General features: G+C 40.8%; 1 protein-coding gene across 1 annotated transcript in view; it reads left to right on the top strand.

Annotated features, from left to right (window-relative positions):
• LOC124798989 (dynein axonemal heavy chain 10) overlaps window positions 1-24,866 on the top strand; it is a 1,080,466-nt gene that overhangs the window by 484,564 nt on the left and 571,036 nt on the right. The gene's annotated exons all lie outside the window — the stretch shown is intronic.

Genomic DNA, 24,866 nt, shown 5'->3' on the forward strand with positions numbered 1-24,866 from the left:
CGATCTCCAATTCAGTACTGTTTCCATTCATTTTGTTCACATCACCATATAATGTATATGATGCTTTTATCATTCCATCTACAATAGGACATTCATTCCCATCACTCATAGTTACATTCAAGTTTGATTTATAATCAGTATCATCTACAGAACCAGTCCCACCTAGGTCTTCCTGCTCAGTTAACAACTTAACCTCTACAGCTTTGTTCTCAGTCACACTCTCTTGTTCGTTAAAGCCACTCATTAAGTAAGTTATCACTTTATATAAAACAGCTTTCGCAATGAACTACCTTTTTTTTAATCACTGGTCTGCTGCTGCTGGCTGGCCGCGGTGGCCGTGCGGTTCTAGGCGCTGCAGTCTGGAACTGCAGGACTGCTATGGTCGCAGGTTCGAATCCTGCCTCGGGTATGGATGTGTGTGATGTCCCTAGGTTAGTTAGGTTTAAGTAGGTCTAAGTTCTAGGGGACCGATGACCTAAGATGTTAAGTCCCATAGTGCTCAGAGCCATTTGAACCTTTTTTTTTGCTGCTGCTGCTGCTGCTGTGGTTGTCTTCTCGATCCGTCGCCTGCAAGTTGTAATTCTCTCAGTGAGGCCTCTTGTTTGGATGTGTCCACCTACATGCTGTTTGGCTGCTCTTGTACTCAATGGATGCTTCCATAGAACCCGCTTGCTGATTGGCTGCTGTCATATTGTGGCCGTGAAACCCCAGTGCTGATTGGCTGTTGCATCTCCTCCATTTAAGTCACTGTAAACCACTCAAGATCACTGTCGGAGTTTGCGAGTCCTGGTTTATTGTGCCCACATAAAATAGTCCTCACCTGGGGCACCATATGTGATGTTCACCTGCTTTATTTCTTTGTTTGTTGTCCTTGGTGTTGACGCAGTGCATTGCTACACTGGCTGAAAAATGGGAGGTGAAAGATCAACACTGACTACTTCAAATGATGTAGCTGACTTGTGCACATTTGTGTTTCACAGTTCTTTACTTTCACTGTTCACAAACCCCCAATAATACACTGTTATATGGCCAGTGCACTATTGTTTAACTTTTGATAAGCCTCATTAATAGTCTGCAGGGAAACATCCACTTACTCCTACAATAGTTTACTGTTGAACATATACTAGCATTAAAACCTAACCATACAGTCTTTCAAATAAATTTCATGGACACCATCATTGTTTTAACAAATGGCCTAATTTTGTTACATTTATTTCACCGTTAAGTTGATGCATGGTTGTTGTTCTGACCAACACAGGTTTCTTGTCTGAAACTCAGGACTGACTGTGTCAGGACCAAAAATTGGGCCCTTATATATTATCACAATAACAGGCCACTGAAACTACACATTGTTTGATGTTTAATTTACAGAAATCACAATTAAAACATAACTCATTACATTAACTGAATAAATGGAAAAATTGTGTCTATTAACAGTTTGTTCTACCACAGGGGTTAAGCCATATTATTTGTTTAAATCATGAAATTAACGAATGAAGTTACACAAACAATACTTTTGATGAAACTGGAAATTACTTTGGAATTAATTAAGAGCTGGCTTTGCTAACATGTTTTAGAATAGAGCTGAACAGAGCCAAATAGGTCCTTTAAGAATACGATTAGTTGTTCCTCCAAATGTTTACAATTATTACAGAATTTATATTTGTTCATACATCAACAACAGAATTTAAGTTATGAATCAATCACTGATTTCACCCTATAATGAAAGTATTAACTAGGAATAATAAAAATAAATTAGAAAATCAATTACATATATACAACTAAACACAAAATATATCTAAAAACAAAGATGATGTGACTTACCAAACGAAAGCGCTGGCACGTCGATAGACACACAAACAAACACAAACATACACACAGAATTCAAGCTTTCGCAACAAACTGTTGCCTCATCAGGAAAGAGGGAAGGAGAGGGAAAGACGAAAGGATGTGGGTTTTAAGGGAGAGGGTAAGGAGTCATTCCAATCCCGGGAGTGGAAAGACTTACCTTAGGGGGAAAAAAGGACGGGTATACACTCGCACACACACATATCCATCCACACATATACAGACACAAGCAGGCATATGCTGCTTGTGTCTGTACATGTGTGGATGCTTGTGTCTGTATATGTGTGGATGGATATGTGTGTGTGTGCGAGTGTATACCCGTCCTTTTTTCCCCGTAATGTAAGTCTTTCCACTCCCGGGATTGGAATGACTCCTTACCCTCTCCCTTAAAACCCACATCCTTTCGTCTTTCCCTCTACTTAACTCTTTCCTGATGAGGCAACAGTTTGTTGCGAAAGCTTGAATTTTGTGTGTATGTTTGTGTTTGTTTGTGTGTCTATCAACGTGCCAGCGCTTTCGTTTGGTAAGTCACATCATCTTTGTTTTTAGATATATTTTTCCCACGTGGAATGTTTCCCTCTATTAATTCATGAAACTAAACACAAAATTAGATCTGGTGTTATGTTCTTTAAAACTGAGGGCCAGCCTTTCTCTTACATGAAAATGCATATTATACTCATTTATGTCAAAAAGGAAAAAATGAATTTTGAGGAGGCAGATGGCAAAACAAGAGGGGAACTAAAAAGATCCCAGCTTGCTTTTTCACAAAGAACAAAATGTGACCAGCACAATTGCCCAAAACAACTAGCATGTGGAACCAAGAGCATGGCATGATGGGAAAGCCAGGTCTGAGTTAATCAGTCTCGGCAAAAGAATTGACTGGCACAATACTCTGCTGTGAGACCTACAACAGCTCATCTGTATCCATATGTATATCCACTGACAGGGATACTAAACATAGCAAGCTGGTTCAGTAGCAACCATTCCATTTTGTCAGTTTCCATTGTCCAGGAATCACAAGTTTCTCATATGGTAATGAGTATATACACATTATCATTGGTGTGCTGTGTAGCAATGTAGTTTTTCTTAGATATCTTAATTTATTTGTGTTCTGCAGTGATAACTCTAATTTCAGTGCTTACTTTTCATACCATACTGTATTTGCAAAATTGAAGACCATGTATAATTCTGTTATCTTAATCATTTGTATATTGTTATGTATCCTATCTGTAGTTGTGATTCCTTGAGGGTTTCACATATATTAGTATATTTTGAAATGAGAAGCTAACCTCACTACAAATGTCATGTGACTAGGGCCTCTTGTTGGGTAGACTGTTTGCCGGTTGCAAGTCTTTCAATTTGATGCCACCTTGGTGACTTGTGCATCGATGGGGATGAAATGATGATGATTAGAACAACACAACATGCAATTCCTGAGTGGAAAAAATCTCTGACCCAGCCAGGAATTGAACCTGGGCCCTTAGGATTGACATTCTGTCTTGCTGACCCTTTTTTCCCCCCTCATTATTGATAATTGTATCTGGTCATTGCAGACATCACCTGACATCTATTCAAGTTCGTTTGTTGATCCTTCCACTCAGTTTTTTATTACAGAGGCCAACCAGCTCTCTGCCAGCTCTCTGACTGAACAGGCTGAGCTACCGTGCTCGCACCATTCAGCTACCGGTGGCGGACAGCTAACCTCACTGATCTGGTGTACATATAAGTGAATGAAATGGCAGGTCAAAGTGAAGTGTAAGTATTTAGGTTTTAACTGTGTTTTGTCATTATTTAACTTGGAGTAAGTGATGTGCTTACAGTCCTCAATGATTCAATATTGTCACTCTACAAAGCAGAACAGTGCCATCACATGTGGATTAACGTCCAGTGTGGCACAGTATTTTACAGAGGTAACACAGCATATAGTCTGTGCATCATGTAAACTTTGTTCCAAGTGTTTTCAAATTTTAAACGTTTGTGTATCATATTTTCTGAGGCAGAGATTGGGGAGCAGTCCAGCATTTGTCTCAACAAGTATAGGAAACTGCCTAAACTCTCCTCTCAGACTGGTTGCTGAACCATAGTACTGATAGTCAAACTGACACAAGAATCCAAACCAGGTATGGCTCATCTCGCTTTCCCACAATCAATTTCATTGAAATGATCATAATAGCAAATTAAATAAATTCATATCTCAAACCTCTTGTATGAGAACGAAAGTGTGAGATAGCAATCTAATATCCCACATAACAACATGGACTAAGAGTAGGGAGTTATATGTACCTTTATTTGGAATCAAAATACTTGTCATATGAGATCTACATATTACCTAAATTTGTATTTTCATATTAGTCTTTATATTCTATTATGAAGACATGTACCATCCTCCTTCACACCAAAGAATTTGTTTCCCTCTGCCATCTGTGGTTGCACAGCAGGGTAAGGGATATTTGTTGAGTTTCTGGTACCTTCTATGTTCAGTATGACATAACTGCTATAAATGAGCTAACCATTAAGATAATAACTGGGATTATTTTGTATTCTGCCATCTACATCCAATATATTTGATGGGCATCATTAAGTGGTTTGTCCATTAAGAAACAAATGGAGATGGTTTTACACTCTGCCAACATAGGGGGCCTGCTTGGTTTTTTGGCTGCCAAGTTCAATGTGCAAATATTATGAAAATCAACAGAGGTGTTGTGATGTCATCAAATTATAGAAAGAAATATTGTTATTAATTTTATTAACATACCTGATGATGGTCGAAGTAGAGAGGATATAAAATGTAGACTGACAATGGCAAGGAAAGCATTTCTGAAGAAGAGAAATTTGTTAACATTGGGTATTGATTTAAGTATCAGGAAGTCATTTCTGAAAGTATTTGTATGGAGTGTAGCCATGTATGGAAGTGAAACATGGACGATAAATAGTTTGGACAAGAAGAGAATAGAAGCTTTCAAAATGTGGTGCTACAGAAGAATGCTGAAGATTAGATGGGTAGATTGCATAACTAATGAGGAAGTATTGAATAGGATTGGGGAGAAGAGAAGTTTGTGGAACAACTTGACCAGAAGAAGGGATCGGTTGGTAGGACATGTTCTGAGGCATCAAGGGATCACCAATTTAGTATTGGAGGGCAGCATGGAGGGTAAAGATCGTAGAGGGAGACCAAGAGATGAATACACTAAGCAGATTCAGAAGGATGTAGGTTGCAGTAGGTACTGGTAGATGAAGAGGCTTGCACAGGATAGAGTAGCATGGAGAGCTGCATCAAACCAGTCTCAGGACTGAAGACCACAACAACAACAACCTTTTCATACTCGTAGAATAATTAACTGAACCAAAAATAACTTTTTATGACAAACATTTACAAGATCTTAATAGAAAAAAGTATCCGACCTTTGGCCAGCAAGGGGGGGGGAAACCTGTGTTAGCTGGAGTGTTAGACATGTAATCACCCTCAAAGTAGTTCATTTGGACTCCACACACTTCACACAGCTGTGCCACCATTGTTGGAAGCATGTTGAAAAAGCCTTTTTTGGAATGGAGTTTTGCTCAGCTGTTATTGGTGTCATAAAGTTCTCTCTTGTCTGAAATCGCATTTCTTTCAATGGCCTCTCGAGCTTGGGGAACAGCCTGAAGTTTCAGGGAGCAATATCAGGAGAGTAAGGAGCCTGTTGAAGCACAGGAATCTGGCTTTTTGCCAAAACTGTCTGCATCAAGTGCAAGGAATGTGCAGGAGCATTGTTGTGATGGAGGCACTAATTTCCTGATGAACACAAGTCTGGTCTCTTGTGCTGCACGGCATTGGGTAGGTGACAGAGGACATCCTTGTAGTACTCTTTGGTGACTGTTTGACACTGTGGTGCATAATCATGATGTACCACACTGTAGGAGGCAAAAAAAGTGTCAGCATCACTTTGTCATTGTTGCACACTCAGTGGGCCTCAGGATTTGGTTTTTGGGCCATACCCTTACATCCAGGATCCATCAACAGTGATTATGATGTTTATGGAGTCCAGCATGTCTGTGAGACTTCAACATTAAGGTGCTTTGGTTCCACCATCAGCAGCTTCAGCACAAATTTTGCTGACACTCCCTTCATGACCAAATCTTTGGCCACAGTGGAATGTGCCAGAGAAGTGCTGATGCCCACTTCTTCTGCAGTTTCTCCGATAGTCGCATGGCAGACCCACATCACCACAGCATTCCTTTTGGCAATGAGCTGGTCATTTCAAGATGTTGATGGCTGACTGGAGCATGGCTCATTCTCCACCAAGCACAGCCATCTTTAAACCATCTGTGTGATGCACCACCACCGAAAATTGTCTGAATCTTTCAAATGATTTTTACCTGGCTATCACCCAGTTTCTAGCAAAATTTGATGCAGTAGCACTGCTCCAGTCATTCCTTCATTTCCCCTGCAGTGGAAAAGCAGTGCACACCACTCACTCAAGTGCTACTTGCCAGTAACTAATGCTGTTGATAGGCAGGAAAAAATTCATCAATGCACATGAAGGTTTAAGGGTGGCTCATGCAAGCATGCTAGATTCAAATCCACCAGGTGGTGGTAAAAAAAGAGGGGGTGGGGCTGAGGAGGGTCCCAGATACTTTTCTGACAGACCTTGTACATGTAGCACAGAATAATACATATTTGGGATGCTATGCTACTAGTTTGTGGCTTATTTCAAGATGGTTAGCTCATTCATAGCAGTTATGAAGTACTGAACATAGATGGTACCAAAAACTCAACAAATATCCCTTACCCTGCTGTGCAACCACGGATGGCAGAGGGTAATAAATTCTTTGGTGTGAAGGAGGATGGTACATGTCTTCATAATAGAATATAAAGACTAATATGAAAATACAAATTTAGGTAATATGTAGATCTCATATGACAAGTGTTTTGATTCCAAACAAAGGTACATATAGCTCCCTACTCTTAGTCCATGTTGTTATGTGGGATATTAGGCTATCTCACACTTTCATTCTCATACAAGGGATTCGAGATATGAATGTATTTAATTTGCTATTGTGATCATTTCAATGAAAACCTGCTGATATAGCTTAATGCACAGTATGCTAGATTAGATTGTGGGATAGGGAGATGAGCCATACCTGGTTTGGATTCTTGTGTCAGTTTGACTATCAGTGTTATGGTTCAGCAATCAGTCTGAGAGCAGAGTTTAGGCAGTTTCCTATACTTGTTGTAACAAATGCTGGGCTGCTCCCCAATATCTGCCTCAGAAAATATGATACACAAACATTTAAAATTTGAAAACTCTTGGAACGAAGTTTACACGATACACAGACTATATGCTGTGTTACCTCTGTAAAATACTGTGCCACACTGGACATTAATACATGTGTGATGACAGTGTTCTGCTTTGTAGAGTGACAATAGTGAATCATTGAGGACTGTAAGCACATCAGTTATTCCAAGTTACATAATGACAAAACACAATTAAAACCTAAATACTTACACTTCACTTTGACTTGTCATGTCCTTCACCATGTATGCGTCATTGCCAACATGCAACTTATTACTTTAGCTAGTGCTGAGGATCTGAACACATCAGAAACTGTTGTACATTATGACATTTAGGGTTACTGTGCTTGATAGGTACTTTCGTAAATTTTGTATAAAAACTGGAGAATGCAATAAGTGACTGGAAATTACAGAGAGACAAAATAGCTGACTAGTACTTACCTTGAGGAAGTGAAATTCCATTATTGCTGACTGACACATTTAAAAATGAATAAAATATTCTTAGATTTCATAACTGTTGGTGGAGAGATAAGTTGGGGAAGGTTAGAAAGGAATGGCAGGTCTCTCAGACCCCAGGATTAGAAGCACACACCTGCTGAGAAGATGAGAGGAAATAAATGTGAAGAGGGAGATCAAAAATAATATGAGGGTGGTTCGGAAAGCAACCACTGTTTTAGTGTGGTACTAGTATTTGTGCATGAAGTACCACCATTGTCAAATATGCTTGTTCTCTGATTCAGTAAGCTTCTTGCTGTGAGAATATTATCCTTGTTCTTTCACATGTTCACTTGTTAACAATCTCAAAACATGAATACTGTAATAAAAAAATCCCACAAAATGCCAAGTGTGAGCAGTAATAAGATTTCTATCAGCACAAAACATTTTGGCAGCAGACATTCATCATCAGTTTTGTAGTGTATACAGTCCAAACATTATGGGTGAAGGTGTTGTGCAGCAATGGGTCCAGTATTTTAAAAGTAGTACAACAACCATTCATGATGAAGAGAGGAGTGGTACACCTTCTGTTCTGAGTAATGATCTTGTCAAGAAAATTGATGAAACAATTTGCAAAAATAGAAGACTCGCCATCTCTGAACTTCCTGAAAAATTCCTGCAACTTTCTTTTACAACTTTGTATGAGGTTGTTCTTGGTCACTTAGTCTACTGAAAGTTCTGTTCTTGGTGGATATGAAAATTGCAACAAAACTAAACAAATGGGCTCTGCCTTAGTAAGGAAGCAGTTCTGATCAGGCACTTTTGATGACCCTCCCCCCCCACCCCCCACCCCACTCCCCCTTACTGCCCAGACTTGGCATCAAGTGATTTTTCATCTCTTCACTCATGTGAAGAAGTTACTAGCATCATGACATGATGACAATGAACTCCAAAATGCCGTGAAAGATTGGCTGTGTGCCAAGGAAGCAGAATTTTATGAACAAGGTATTTGTAAAGCAGTGAAATGGCAATAGAGATGCTTAAATTTGAATGGTGACTATATTTAATAATAGCAACAAACTGTAATTTCATGATGTATGTTATAAAAAACAGTCTCAAACAATTTCTGTGTAAGTTATCTAACGGGGTCTTTTGGATGGCTGAGTAAAATGGTATTGCGTCCATTTGCTGTTAGGATGTGATGCGTGAGCGGTAGTTCTGGGTAGTGCAAAATGTGGAACTCGGAAAACTTAGTTTTACCATTTATTAATAAAGGCGGTGCGACAATGCATTACGCACGTCTGGTAACCCATCATCACTGTGTCGAGAGTGATACATGTTCGCAACTGGCCGGTCTCAGACTGTTCTTCGTAGCCGGTGGCTGTGTACACACCACGGCACGTGACTCAGATTGCATTTCCCATCAGCATTCCAATACGCCCATACAATTCTGCCATTACAGTTAGTTATTTACAGGAAGGCAAAGGTTACTCTATGAATCACCTTCATATATTGGTAAGCACTGTGACAGCTTCAGTCTAGAGGTGTTATGACCGTAATTGGAAATATCATTTTCATTCAAACGCAACTGACAACCAAAAGAGTGGATGTCAAACCATGCCTAGAACAGTGCCTTCTCCTATTCCCAATGGATCTGCCTCCTCTGCCCTAAAACCATCCTCTCCAGACAACCTTGGAATTTCTTACTTCCTGCATCACTCCTCACTCTTTCCTGAAAAATATCACACAAAATCCCCAATCTTATTCATGCTGAATCCCAAGCAGCCTGTAACCTGAAAAGAGGCCACTCTTATTATCATCCTCCCTGTACACCGAAGCTCCACTACTGTCAAGGCTGTGCCCAGTAAGAATATGGTAAGTGCAGGTGCTCCCCATCCCTTTAAAAAAAATTAAAAAAATAAATAAAAAAATAAAAAAAATTTTAAAAAAATCTTTAAAAAAATGAACTCTTACCCTGCACCACCATGGAGACAGAGGTATCAGTTCAGTGTGAGTTTAAAGAACAGCAGAATGTATAATGGATATCGACCAGTAGCAAATCTACCCAGTGCCAATCTTCATGAAATCTCAAAACATTTTTATCATTCTCTGTGAAGTTAATAGGAGTCCCGTCCCCATCTCTTCCAACTCTGGTTCTTGGATTGATATCTTCTTGGCTATTGTTGTTCTTGACAGTAAGCAGTTTGTGGCTTATAGCAGAGATGCTTCATTAGCTTACAGACATCTAAATGTACAGTTTAACACCCATCCTTTCCTTCCATCAAGACTGATCTGCACAAAATCATTAAAACTCTAGCCCCCTTATAAGGATCACAGTTGTTGCCATACAATTCCTTACCTATCCTGACCCAAGGAACAACCACCTTATACCTACTTCCCAAAACATGCAAAAACAACTACCTGGCAGTTTCATTGTAGTTGGCTTCGGAGCCCTCTTCAAATGCCTCTAACCACTCCACATATTTTGTCTACAAACAAATCTCCCAGGCAGTATCTTCATCTCATCCTCTTTCTAAGTTGGAAGTCCTACCCCATTTTGTCATCCAGTACCATTTAGGCATTTAATGCCTAAATACCTACTCTGTCAAGTATATGGATTTCTCGTGTCAAGACCCAAAATAACGAAATGAGGCCCTCCCTGATATCCTCCCAGTGCCATCATTGCTGTAACTTTCTGTTAACCTGCATAACACATTTATCAGTTCATATGACATTCCCAAACTGTTATCTTTATACGAATTTGTGCCGACGCCCCCCGTCCAAATTTTTCACACTGTAAACCTGCATCATGCAACCATTCATAGCTCTTACTCCAGCTCCACCAATGGCAAATTCTATAGCAATAACAAGCATAACATGATAAGAGAAAAACACTTCATGTTAACCAACTTACATGTACTTATAGTATGCAGACCATAGGAATGGCCATCATGAAACTGGCTCAGAACATGAGTGAATGTAGAACAACAGTCCTTCTCAGGGATACCCAGAACACAGTTGCTGGAGATGCCCTGTAGTGTGATTTAAGGCACCTGCATGTGTGGTATTCATACAGGGTATTTCAACCAAAGACTAGTTTCTCTGAAATGTGGAGGTGGAACTTGCTCACCAACACATTCGCACATCCCGTTACAGTTGTGGTCTTAATCTTTATTAACATAGAGCACTCTCACTACTTTTTATTTATTTATTTATTTGTTCATTTGTGTACTGAATTATTTAATTACTCATTTTTAGCTGTATTCCTTCCTCCAACTTCACCTCCCCCCCCCCCTCTCTCTCACTCTCATGCATCCCCCTTCATCATTTTTTCCCCATCATCCTCATCCTGGGATCTGAGTGCCCTGTCTGTTCTTTCTGACATTCCTCAATACATCCCACTTTCTTCTTTGAGGAAGAAACTAATAGTTTCAGAAGCTAGGAAGAGTTTGTTGTTGTTGTTTTCCCTTAGTACTGGAATTTTACCTCCTGAAGGTAAGTTCTGTCTAACTATTCTGTCTTGCTGTTGCAAGATGTGGTCTTCAGTCTGAACACTGACTTGATGCTGCTCTCCATGCCATTTCATCCTGTGCTAGCCTCTTTGTCTCTGAATAACTACTGCAACCTACATCCCTTTGAATCCGCTTACTTTATACATCTCCTGGTCTCCCTCTACAATTTTTACCCCCCACACTTCTCTGCAGTACTGAGTTGGTGGTCCTTTGAGGTCTCACAATGTGTCCTATCAACTGCTCCCTTCTTTTAGTCATGCAGTACCACAAAATTATTTTTTCCCAACTTACGTTCAGTACCTTGTCATTAATTACGTGATCTACTCATCTAATCTTCAGCTTTTTCCTGCAGACCACATATTTAAAGGCTTCTATTCTTTCCCTGTCTGAGTTTATCATCCGTGTTTCACTTTCAGACAAGACTACACCCCAGATAGATACTTTCAGAAAAGACTTCTTAACACTTAAATCTGCATACAGTGTTAACTACTTTCTCTTCCTCAGAAACTCTTTTCTTGCCATGGCCAGTCTGTATTTTATGTCCTCTCTACTTCAGCCATCATCAGTTATTCTACTGCCCAAATAGCAAAACTCGTGTATTACTTTTAGTATCTAATTTCCTATTCTAATTCCCTTAGTGTTGCCTGATTTGATTTGACTGCATTCCTTTATACCGCTTTTGCTTTTGTTGATGCTCATCTTATATCCTTCTTTCAAGACACTGTCCATTCCATTCAATTACTCTTCCAAGTCCTTTGCTGCCTCTGACTGAATCACTGTGTCATCAGCAAACCTTTTTTTCCCTTTCTCTGAATATTAACTTCTTCTCCAAATATTTCTTTGGTTTTCTTTATTGCTTCCTCAGTGTACATACTGAACACCATTAGGAATTGGCTACAATCCTGTCTCACTTCCTCCTCAACCACTGCCTCCCTTTTATGCCCCTCTATTCTTTTAACTGCCATCTGGTTTGTCTACAAGCTATAGATAGCCTTTTGATCCCTGTAATTAACCTTCCAGTTAACATTGTCAAAATCTTTCCCTAAGTCTGCAAATGCTATAAACAAAAGTTTGCCATTCCTTAACCTGTCTTCTAAGAGAAGTCATAGGGTCACTACTGCCTCATGTGTTCCTAATTTCTCCAGAATCCAAACTGATCTTACTCGACGTCAGCTTCTGCCAGTTTTTTCATTCTTCTGTGAATAATTTACGTTAGTATTTTGCAACTGTGACTTATTAAACTAACAGTTTGGTAATATTCTGACCTGTCAGCACCTGATTGCTTTGGAATTGGAAATATTACATTCTGCTTGAAGTCTGAGGTTATTTTGCCTGTCTCAAACATCTTGCGTGCCATGTGGAATAGCTTTGTCCAAAGGATATCAATAGTTCTAACGGAATGTTGTCTACTCAAGGGGCTTTGTTTTGACATAGGTCTTTCAGTGTTTTTTTGAATTCTTCTTGCAGTAGCATATCTGCCACCTCATATTAATTACATTCTCTTTCCTTTCTATGATATTACCCTTAAGTACATTTCCCTTGTATAACCCTTGTATATGTTCTGCCTTCCAACTTTCTGTTCTTTGCTTAGTACTGGTTTTCTATCTGAGCTTTTGATATCTGTATAGCTGCTTCTCTTTTCTCCAAAGACCTCTATAATTTTTGTTGTTGTTGTCATTGTGGTCTTCAGTCCTGAGACTGGTTTGATGCAGCTTTCCATGCTACCCTATCTTGTGCAAGCTGCTTCATCTCCCAGTACTTACTGCAACCTACATTCTTCTGAATCTGCTTAGTGTATTCATCTCTTGGTCTCCCTCTACGATTTTTACTCTCCACGCTGCCCTCCAATGCTAAATTTGTGATCCCTTGATGCCTCAGAACATGTCCTACTAACCGGTCCCTTCTTTTTGTCAAGTTGTGCCACAAACTCCTCTTCTCCCCAGTTCTATTCAAAACTTCATCATTAGTTATGTGATCTACCCATCTAATCTTCAGCATTCTTCTGTAGCACCACATTTCAAAAGCTTATATTCGCTTCTTGTCCAAACTATTTATTGTCCATGTTTCACTTCCATACATGGCTACACTCCATACAAATGCTTTCAGAAACGAATTCCTGACACTTAAATCTATACTCGATGTTAACAAATTCCTCTTCTTCGGAAACGCTTTCCTTGCCATTGCCAGTCTACATTTCATATCCTCTCTACTTTGACCATCATTAGTTATTTTGCTCCCCAAATAGCAAAACTCATTTATTACTTTAAGCGTCTCATTTCCTAATCTAATTCCCTCAGCATCACCCAATTTAATTTGACTACATTCCATTATCCTCGATTTGCTTTTTTTGATGTTCATCTTATATCCTCCTTTCAAGACACTATCCATTCCGTTCAACTGCTCTTCCAAGTCCTTTACTGTCTCTGACAGAATTACAATGTCATCAGCGAACCTCAAAGTTTTTATTTCTTCTCCATGGATTTTAATACCTACTCCGAATTTTTCTTTTGTTTCCTTTACTGTTTGCTCAATATACAGATTGAATAACATCAGGGAGAGGCTACAGCCCTGTCTCACTCCCTTCCCAACCACTGCTTCCCTTTCATGCCCCTCGACTCTTATAACTGCCATCTGGTTTCTGTACAAATTGTAAATAGCCTTTCGCTTCCTGTATTTTACCCCTGCCACCTTTAGAATTTGAAAGAGAGTATTCCAGTCAACATTGTCAAAAGCTTTCTCTAAGTCTACAAATGTTAGAAACGTAGCTTTGCTTTTCCTTAATCTTTCTCCTAAGATAAGTCGTAAGGTCAGTATTGCCTCACGTGTTCCAGTATTTGTACGCAATCCAAACTGCTCTTCCCCGAGGTCGGCTTCTACCTGTTTTTCCATTCCTCTGTAAAGAATTCTTGTTAGTATTTTGCAGCTGTGACATATTAAACTGATAGTTCGGTAATTTTCACATCTGTCAACACCTGCTTTCTTTGGGATTGGAATTATTATATTCTTCTTCTCACCAGGTGGTAGAGTTTTGTCAGGACTGGCTCTCCCAAGGCCATCAGTAGTTCTAATGGAATATTGTCTACTCCCGGGGCCTTGTTTCGACTCTGGTCTTTCAGTGTTCTGTCAAACTCTTCACGCGGTATCATATATCCCATTTCATCTTCATCTACATCCTCTTCCGTTTCCATAATATTGTCCTCAAGTGCATCGCCGTTGTATAGACCCTCTATATACTCCTTCCACCTTTCTGCTTTCCCTTCTTTGCTTAGAACTGTGTTTCCATCTGAGCTCTTGATATTCATACAAGTGGTTCTCTTTTCTCCAAAGGTCTCTTTAATTTTCCCGTAGGCAATATCTATCTTACTCCTAGTGAGATAAGCCTCTACATCCTTACATTTGTCCTGTAGCCATCCCTGCTTAGCCATTTTGCACTTCCTGTCTATCTCATTTTTGTATTCATTTTTGCCTGCTTCATTTACTGCATTTTTATATTTTCTCCTTTCATCAATGACATTCAATATTTCTTCTGTTACCCAAGGATTGCTACTAGCCCTCGTCTTTTTACCTACTTGATCCTCTGCTGCCTTCACTACTTCATCCCTCAGAGCTACCCATTCTTCTTCTACTGTATGTGTTTCCCCCATTCTTGTCAATTGTTCCCTTATGCTCTCCCTGAAACTCTGTACAACCTCTGGTTCTTTCAGTTTATCCAGGCCCCATCTCCTTAAATTCCCACCTTTTTGCAGTTTCTTCAATTTTAATCTACAGTTCATAACCAACAGATTGTGATCAGAGTCCACATCTGCCCCTGGAAATGTCTTACAATTTAAAACCTGGTTCCTAAATCTCTGTCTTACCATTATATAATCTATCTGATACATTTTAGTATCTCCAGGATTCTTCCTTGTATGCAACCTTCTTTCATGATTCTTGAACCAAGTGTTAGCTATAATTAAGTTATGCTCTGTGCAAAACTACCAGGTGGCTTCCTCTTTCATTTCTTAGCCCCAATCCATATTCACCTATTACGTTTCCTTCTCTTCCTTTTCTTACTCTCGAATTCTAGTCACCCATGACTATTAAATTTTCGTCTCCCTTTACTACCTGAATAATTTCTTTTATCTCATCATGTTGTTGTTGTGGTCTTCAGTCGTGAGACTGGTTTGATGCAGCTCTCCATACTACTCTATCCTGTGCAACCTTTAAGACTGCTATCTCATCATACATTTCATCAATTTCTTCATCATCTGCAGAGCTAGTTGACATGTAAACTTGTACTACTGTAGTAGGTATGGGCTTCGTGTCTATCTTGGCCACAATAAAGGGTTCACTATGCTGTTTGTAGTAGCTTACCCGCACTCCAATTTTTTTATTCATTATTAAAGCTACTCCTGCATTACCCCTAATTGATTTTGTATTTATCACCCTGTAGTCACCTAACCAAAAGTCTCGTTCCTCCTGCCACCGAACTTCACTAATTCCCACTATATCTAACTTTAATCTATCCATTTCCCTTTTTAAATTTTCTAACCTACCCGCCCGATTAAGGGATCTGACATTCCACACTCCGATTTGTAGAACGCCAGTTTTCTTTTTCCTGATAATGACGTCCTCTTGAGTAGTCCCCGCCCGGAGATCCAAATGAGGGACTATTTTACCTCCGGAATATTTTACCCAAGAGGATACCATCATTATTTAATCATACAGTACAGCTGCATGCCCTCAGGAAAAATTACAGCCATAGTTTCCCCTTGCTTTCAGCCATTTGCAGTACCATCACAGCAAGACTGCTTTGGTTAGTGTTACAAGGCCAGATCAGTCAATCATCCAGACTGTTGCCCCTGCAACTACTGAAAAGACTGCTGCCCCTCTTCAGGAACCACACATTTGTCTGGCCTCTCAACAGATACCCCTCCGTTGTGGTTGCACCTACGGTACGGCCATCTGTATCGCTGAGGCACGCAAGCCTCCCCACCAACAGCAAGGTCCATGGTTAATGGGGGAGGGGGGGGTGAGGAATTTTTGTGTAGGCAGTACCTATCTTTCCTCTAGTTATGTATGCTTCTGTATCCTTACATTATCTCTCTAGCCATTCCTGCTTGGCCATTTTACACTTCCTGTCAGTCTCATGTTTTCATTTTGCCTTGCTTATCAGTTAAATTAATTATCTCTTGTGATATCCAATGATTTCTACTAGGTCTTGTCTTTTTACATAATTGATCGTCTGCTGCTTTCACTATTTCATTTCTCAAATCTACTCAGTCATCTTATATTGTATTCCTTTCTCCTGTCATCATTAATCATTGCTTAAAGTTCGCTCTGGAACTCTCAACAACCTCTGATTCTTTCAACTTATCCAGCCCACATATTCTTAATTTCCTATCTTTGAACAGTTTCTACAGTTTTAATCTACAGTTCATATCAATAAACTGCAGTCAGAGTTCACATCTAACCCTGGAAATGTCTTACAGTTTAAAATCTGGTAATTAATCTCTCTCTCACTATTATACGGGGTCATCCCTTGATGGAGAAGGGTAAATGTATCAGTTCAGGGTTAGGAGCCCTGGTACAGAAATGACCATGTTGAAAGTTATAAGCAAAAATCTTTCTGATACCTCTGTCAAGAACACGTATGTATGTACTGTTGCTGCTAAGACAGTAGAGTAGCCAATTTACAGGGGTGGTAGTATGGACCAAAACAAGAAACAAATGTCTACTAAACTTTGGCTCTAAAATGCATATCTTAAAAGCTATGAGCACTTGTTCATTTTTGCTACTGTGAAATAAATCTCTTCTTCTGAACAAGTGCGAATAGCATTTAAGGTATGCTTTTTAGAGTCCATGTTTACCAGTCATTTTTTCAGTGTTTTGACCTATATTACCACCTATGAAAGTTGCCTAACATATAGCAACAACAGCACTGGTATAAGTATCCCACTGTCAGAGCCACCAGAAAGATTTTCACTTATAACTAATGACTCGGTCATTTCTGGACCAGGGTCCCTAACATCAGACTGATACATTTACCCCTCGCCACCATGACTGGCGGTTTGTAATATCAGGGTGATTGCTTGATCACCCTGTATAATCAGAGCAAAATTTTCTGATGTCTTCAGGTCTCTTCCACATATACAACCTTCTTTCATGACTCTTAATCCAGGTATTGGCAATAATTAAAAATATTCCCTGTGTATTCTACCAAATAGCTTCCTGTTTCATTCTTTTCCCCCAGCCCATATTCATCTACGATTTCTTTTTCTCTTTGTTTCCAAACTATTGAATTTCAGTCCCCCATCACAATTAAATTTTTGTCTTCCTTGACTGAATAGTTTCTTTCATACCATCACATTTTTTTTCAATCTGTTCAACATGTGTGGAGCTAGTTGGTACATAAACCTGAATAACTATGGTGGGTGTTGGCTTCATGTCTATCTTGGCTATGATAAGATTGCTGTGTATGGTAACTTACATCTACATCTACATCGATACTCCGCAAGCCACCTGATAGTGTGTGGCAGAGGGTGCCCTGAGTACCTCTATTGGTTCTCCCTTCTATTCCAGTCTCGTATTGTTCGTGGAAAGAAGGATTGTCGGTATGCTTCTGTGTGGGCGCTAATCTCTCTGATTTTATCCTCATGATCTCTTCGTGAGATATACGTAGGAGGGAGCAATATACTGCTTGACTCTTCGGTGAAGGTATGTTCTCCAAACTTTAACAAAAGCCCGTACCAAGCTACTGAGCGTCTCTCCTGCAGAGTCTTCCACTGGAGTTTATCTATCATCTCCGTAACGCTTTCTCTCTCTCTCTCTCTCTCTCTCTCTCTCTCTCTCTCTCTCTCTCTCTCTCTCTCTCTCTATTTGTTTAGTCGGTTCCGACTCTTCGTGACTCCATGAACCAAATCACGCCACTTTTTCCTGTCTTGCACTTTCTCCCATAGACCTTCCAGGTTGGAACACATTGCTTCTGTGATGCCATCGATCCATCTCATCCTCTGACGTCCTCTTCTTCTAGTTCCTTCAATCTTCCCCAGCATTAATGTTTTTTCCAGCGAGGCATGCCTTTGCATTGTGTGTCCAAAGTAGGTCAGCTTTTGTTTTAAGATTAGACCTTCCAGGGAGAAATCTGGTTTAATTTGCTCCAATATTGATCTGTTGGTTCTCTTTGTAGTCCATGGAACTCTAAGAAGTTTCCTCCAACACCACAATTCGAAGGAGTCAATTCTTCGCCGTTCAGCCTTTCTAATGGTCCAGGTCTCACATCCATACATCACAACTGGAAAGACCATAGCCCTCACATTAAGGATCTTTGTTGCTAGTGTTATATCTCTGGACCTTATAACCTTGTCAAGGTTTGACATCGCCTGTCTACCGAGCAACAGGCGTCTCCGGATTTCATGGCTGCAGTCACCGTCAGCAGAGATCTGGGAACCGAGATAACTGAATGTGGTCACTACTTCCATGGTTTATCCTGCTATATCCCACGAATTGGTAGGCGTAGTTGCCATAATTTTCGTTTTCTTCACATTCAGCATAAGACCAGCCTTTTCACTTTCGTCTTTCACCTTCAGTAAGAGTGTTCTCAAATCTTCTTCACTTTCTGCCAATAGGATCGTATCATCCACGTACCTGAGGTTGTTTACATTTATTCCAGGTATTTTAATTCCTGTTTCTCCTTCATCTAGCCTCGCATTCCTCATGACATGTTCTGCATACAGATTGAATAAGTACGGTGACAGTATGCAGCCTTGCCGGACCCCTTTCTGAATCTTTATCCATTTTGTTGTTCCATACATAGTTCTCACCATGGCTTCTTGGTCAAGGTATAAACTCCGTATCAGATGAATGAGGTGATCTGGTACACCCATGTTTTTCAGTGTGTTCCATAATTTGTTGTGATCGACGCAGTCAAAGGCTTTGGCGTAGTCAATGAAGCAGAGGTACACATCTTTCTGGAATTCTCTTGCTTTTTCCATAATCCACCGAATGTTAGCAATTTGATCTCTAGTTTCTCTTCCTTTCCTAAATCCAGCTTGTTCTTCTGGCAGCTCTCGATCTAGATATTGGCGAAGTCTATTTTGTAAGATTTTCAACATAACTTTGCTAGCATGTGAAATAAGTGCGATTGTTGGGTAATCTGAGCATTCTTTAGAACTTTTCTTCTTTGGAATGGGGAAGAATACTGATCTTTTCCAGTCTTCTGACCACTGCTGCGTGATCCATATTTTTTGACATATTGAGTGCAGCACTTTCACTGCATCCTTTCCAGTGACTTTAAACAATTCTGCTGGTATTTCATCATGTCCACTAGTTTTGTTATCAGCCATATTTTCAAGGGCCCACTGGATTTCGCTCTCCAAAATATCTGGCTCTAGTTCTAAATTAACAATAACATCAGCAGTAGGAGCCCTGTCATGATGCAGTTCTCTCTTGTATAGGTCTTCTACATATTCTGCCCATCTTTCCTTAACATCCTCTGCTTCACTCAGATCTTTCCCGTTTCTATCTTTTATCATTCCAATTTTTGCCTGGAATTTTCCTTTAATTTCTCTAATTTTCTTATAAAGATCTCTTGTCTTCCCCATTACATTACTATCTTCAACTTCCTTGCACTGTTCATTAAAGAATATATTTTTATCTCTTCTAGCTAATTTCTGAAAATCTTTATTTAATTCAAACATAGCTGATCTATCTCCCTTGATTTTTGCTTTCCTTCGTTCTTCTGCAACTTGCAGTGCCTCAACTGATAGCCATCTAACCTTCTTACTGTTCCTTTTCTTGGGAATGTGTTTCTCTGTGGCCTCCTTGACAGTATTAGCTACTTCTGTCCACATCTCTTGCGAGCTTTTGTCCTCCAGCTGTAATACATTAAATCTGTTTTGTACCTCTGCAGCATAGTCGGAGGGTATAGAGTTAAGGTTGTATCTGCAAGTTGGGATACTTTTTGGTACATTCTGAAGTTTCAGCCGAAATTTTGCAATCAGGAGCTCATGATCTGATCCGCAGTCAGCCCCAGGTCTTGTTGTAGCTGACTGAACCGCGCTCTTCCACCTCTGATTACAAAGTATGTAATCAATTTGGTTCCAGTGTTGGCCATCTGGCGAAGTCCAGGTATATAGGCGTCGTTTTGGTAGTTGAAACAGTGTATTAGTAATTAATAATGAATTTTCTTGGCAGAATTCTAGGAGTCTCTGTCCAGCTTCATTTGTTGTACCAAGACCATATTTCCCTGTTATACCTTCTACAGCTTCATTTCCCACTTTTGCATTCCAATCTCCAACTATGAAGACGATATCCTTTTTTGGTGTTGACAGTAGTAATTCTTGTAAATCTCCATAGAACTGGTCAATAATTTCCTTTTCAGCATCGGTTGTTGGTGCATAAACTTGAATTACTGTGATGTTGAGGGGCTGACCTTGAAGTCTGATGGACATCATTCTATCATTTTTATATTTGCATCCCATCACAGCTTTTCTCACTTTATCACTAACTATGAAGGCTACTCCATTACTTCTGTTGTTATCGTGCCCAGAATAATACACCATATGGCCATCCGAAGCAAATTCTCCCATGCCAGTCCACCTCATTTCACTTATTCCCAATATATCGATGTTAATTTTCTCCATTTCTCTTTTCACTATGTCTAGTTTTCCTTGATACATGGATCTTACATTCCATGTTCCTATGCAGTGCTTCTCTTTGCACCATCTTACTCTTCGTGAAGCTCCTCTCAACCTGGTTCCCCCCGGAGATCCGATCGGGGAACTTGAAACTCTGGAACATTTTGAGCTGAGCGAAGCCATGGGGTTTTCTTGGGATAGTTCAGTGGTGGTTTCCCGTTGCCTTCCACTGTCCTCCAACTCCTATCTGCTCACTGACTCAGTTTCCCGCTGGGGTTGGTTACCCAACCTTCCACTGAGTTGCTCGGCTTAACAGGGGCACCACGTGTAGGTAGGAAGTTGGAGAATTCACGATTACTAAATGATCCTGTAACGAAGCACGCTGCTCTCCGTTGGATCTTCTCTATCTCTTCTATCAACCCTATCTGGTACGGATCCCACACTGCTGAGCAGTATTCAAGCAGTGGGCGAACAAGCGTACTGTAACCTACTTCCTTTTTTTCGGATTGCATTTCCTTAGGATTCTTCCAATGAATCTCAGTCTGGCATCTGCTTTAACGACGATCAACTTTATATGATCATTCCATTTTAAATCACTCCTAGTGCGTACTCCCAGATAATTTATGGAATTAACTGCTTCCAGTTGCTGACCTGCTATTTTGTAGCTAAATGATAAGGGATCTATCTTTCTATGTATTTGCAGCACATTACACGTGCCTACATTGAGATTCAATTGCCATTCCCTGCACCATGCGTCAATTCGCTGCAGATCCTCCTGCATTTCAGTACAATTTTCCATTGTTACAACCTCTCGATACACCACAGCATCATCTCTGCAAAAAGCCTCAGTGAACTTCCGATGTCATCCACCAGGTCATTTATGTATATTGTGAACAGCAACGGTCCCATGACACTCCCCTGCGGCACACCTAAAATCACTCTTACTTCGGAAGACTTCTCTCCATTGAGAATGACATGCTGCATTCTGTTATCTAGGAACTCCTCAATCCAATCACACAATTGGTCTGATAGTCCATATGCTCTCATTTTGTTCATTAAACGATTGTGGGGAACTGTATCGAACGCCTTGCGGAAGTCAAGAAACACGGCATCTACCTGTGAACCCGTGTCTATGGCCCTCTGAGTCTCGTGGACGAATAGCGCGAGCTGGGTTTCACAAGACCGTCTTTTTTGAAACCCATGCTGATTCCTACAGAGTAGATTTCTAGTCTCCAGGAAAGTCATTATACTTGAACATAATATGTATTCCAAAATTCTACAACTGATCGATGTTGGAGATATAGGTCTATAGTTCTGCACATCTGTTCGACGTCCCTTCTTGAAAACGGGGGTGACCTGTGCCCTTTTCCAATCCTTTGGAACGCTACGCTCTTCTAGAGACCTACGGTACACCGCTGCAGGAAGGGGGGCAATTTCCTTCGCGTACTCTGTGTAAAATCGAACTGGTATCCCATCAGGTCCTGCGGCTTTTCCTCTTTTGAGGGATTTTAATTGTTTCTCTATCCCTCTGTCGTCTATTTCAATATCTACCATTTTGTCATCTGTGCGACAATCTAGAGAAGGAACTACAGTGCAGTATTCCTCTGTGAAACAGCTTTGGAAAAAGACATTTAGTATTTCGGCCTTTAGTCTGTCATCCTCTGTTTCAGTACCATTTTGGTCACAGAGTGTCTGGACATTTTGTTTTAATCCACCTACCACTTTGACATAAGACCAGAATTTCTTAGGATTTTCTGCCAAGTCGAATTCATTGAACGCCTCTCGCATAGCCCTCCTCACACTACATTTCGCTTCGCGTAATTTTTGTTTGTCTGCAAGCTTTGGCTATGTTTATGTTTGCTGTGAAGTTCCCTTTGCTTCCGCAGCAGTTTTCTAACTTGGTTGTTGTACCAGGGTGGCTCTTTTCCATCTCTTACGATCTTGGTTGGCACATACTCATCTAACGCATATTGTACGATGGTTTTGAACTTTGAACTTTGTCCACTCATCCTCAACACTATCTGTACTTGAGACAAAACTTTTGTGTTGAGCCGTCAGGTACTCTGTAATCTGCTTTTTGTCACTTTTGCTAAACAGAAAAATCTTTCTACCTTTTTTAATATTTCTATTTACGGCTGAAATCATCAATGCCGTAACCGCTTTATGATCGCTGATTCCCTGTTTGCGTTAACTGTTTCAAATAGTTTGGTCTGTTTGTCACCAGAAGGTCTAATATGTTATTGCCACAAGTCGGTTCTCTGTTTAACTGCTCAAGGTAGTTTTCAGATAAAGCACTTAAAAAAATTTCACTGGATTCTTTGTCCCTGCCACCTGTTATGAACGTTTGAGACTCCCAGAACTATAACATGGTGAGGAAATCTACTCGAAATATTTTCCAAATTATCCTTCAGGTGCTCAGCCACAACAGCTGCTGAGCCAGGGGGCCTATAGAGACATCCAATTACCATGTCTGAGCCTGCTTTAACCGTGACCTTCACCCAAATCATTTCGGATCTCCGTCAATTTCCTTCGACACTATTGCACTTCTTATCGCTATAAACACGCCTCCCCCTTCACTGTCCAGCCTGTCTCTGCAGTATACATTCCAATCTGAGTTTAGGATTTTATTGCTGTTTACGCCTGGTTTCAGCCAACTTTCTGTCCCTAGTACTCTATGGGCGTTGTGACCGTTTATTAGTGATAGCAGTTCTGGGATTTTTCTATAGACGCTCCTGCAGTTTACTATTAGCACATTAATATTGTTATTCCCTGTTGCATTTTGCTTACTCCTACGTTGCCGCATCTCAGGAGGCGTCTTTTCGGGCCTAGGGAGGGAATTCTCTAACCTAAAAAACCCCCATGTGCACTCCACACGTACTCCGCTACCCTTGTAGCCGCTTCCGGCGTGTAGTGCACACCTGACCTATTCAGGGGGACCCTACATTTCTCCACCCAATAGCGGAGGTCAAGAAATTTGCACCCCAGATCTCTGCAGAATCATCTGAGCCTCTGGTTTAAGCCTTCCACTCGGTTCCAAACCAGAGGACCGCGATCGGTTCTGGGAACGATACTACAAATAGTTAGCTCTGATTCCACCCTGCGAGCGAGGCTTTCCACCTTCACCAATTCCGCCAACCGCCTGTACGAACTGAGGATGACCTCTGAACCCAGACGGCAGAAGTCATTGGTGCCGACATGAGCAACAATTTGCAGTCGGGTGCACCCAGTGCTCTCTATCACCGCCAATAGTGCCTCCTCCACATCTCGGATGAGACCCCCCGACAAGCAAACAGAGTGAACACTGGCCTTCTTCCCCGACCTTTCCACTATTTCCCTAAGGGGCTCCATCACCTGCCTAACGTTGGAGCTGCCAATAACTAATAAACCCCTCCCCCCGTGTGCCTGCTCGGACCTTGCTGAAGGAACAGCCACATGTCCACTCACAGGCAGAGCGGGCGATGCCACACGGCCAGCCTCCACATTTACCCTCCGCCTCGTGCGCCGTAAACGCTGCTGAACCCACCACTCCCCTTGGGGAGAGGGTGGCCCAACCGCGCCCGGTACCCGCGAAGATGTCTCGACAGCAGGGACAGTGGGTGAAGCATGTAACACCTGGGGTGTACCTTGCGACGCACCAGACTCCCCACTGCCGCTACACTCTGAGGAAGCAGCCTGAAGACGGCTGACCGCGGCCATCAACACGTTCAGCTGTTCGCGAGCAGTGGCCAGCTCCTCCTGCATCCGTGCACAGCAGTCACACATCCTATCCATCCTAAGGAATCAATTTACTGAAGAGAGTTAATCAACTTTTAACTAGACTGCTAATTCACTAAAGGCGGCTGATTATTGACTAAACTGTGATTGCTAGCCACTTCTTGTAGAAAACAATGAAAATAGCACTACCTGTCTCTGGACTGTATTAAAAACAAACACAAGCACTACTGGCACTATGGTTGACTAAAGGGACTCGCTCTGACTGTATTCAAAACAAACACAAAATCTATGGAACACAATTAATAGCACTCGACAATTAAAGCTTCCTAAAAGCAAAAACACATGGGCGAAGAAGTAACAAGTAAGAAAAATACAGTTAATACTTAAATTAAGGTAGCTCGCTGCACAGCAGACGTGAAGCAGACAGCGGTTAGGAATTTGTGCATTCCTACTCCTACTCCTGTGTTA

Source organism: Schistocerca piceifrons, chromosome 5 (assembly GCF_021461385.2).
Source record: "Schistocerca piceifrons isolate TAMUIC-IGC-003096 chromosome 5, iqSchPice1.1, whole genome shotgun sequence".
In the NCBI taxonomy this organism is placed as follows: domain Eukaryota; kingdom Metazoa; phylum Arthropoda; class Insecta; order Orthoptera; family Acrididae; genus Schistocerca; species Schistocerca piceifrons.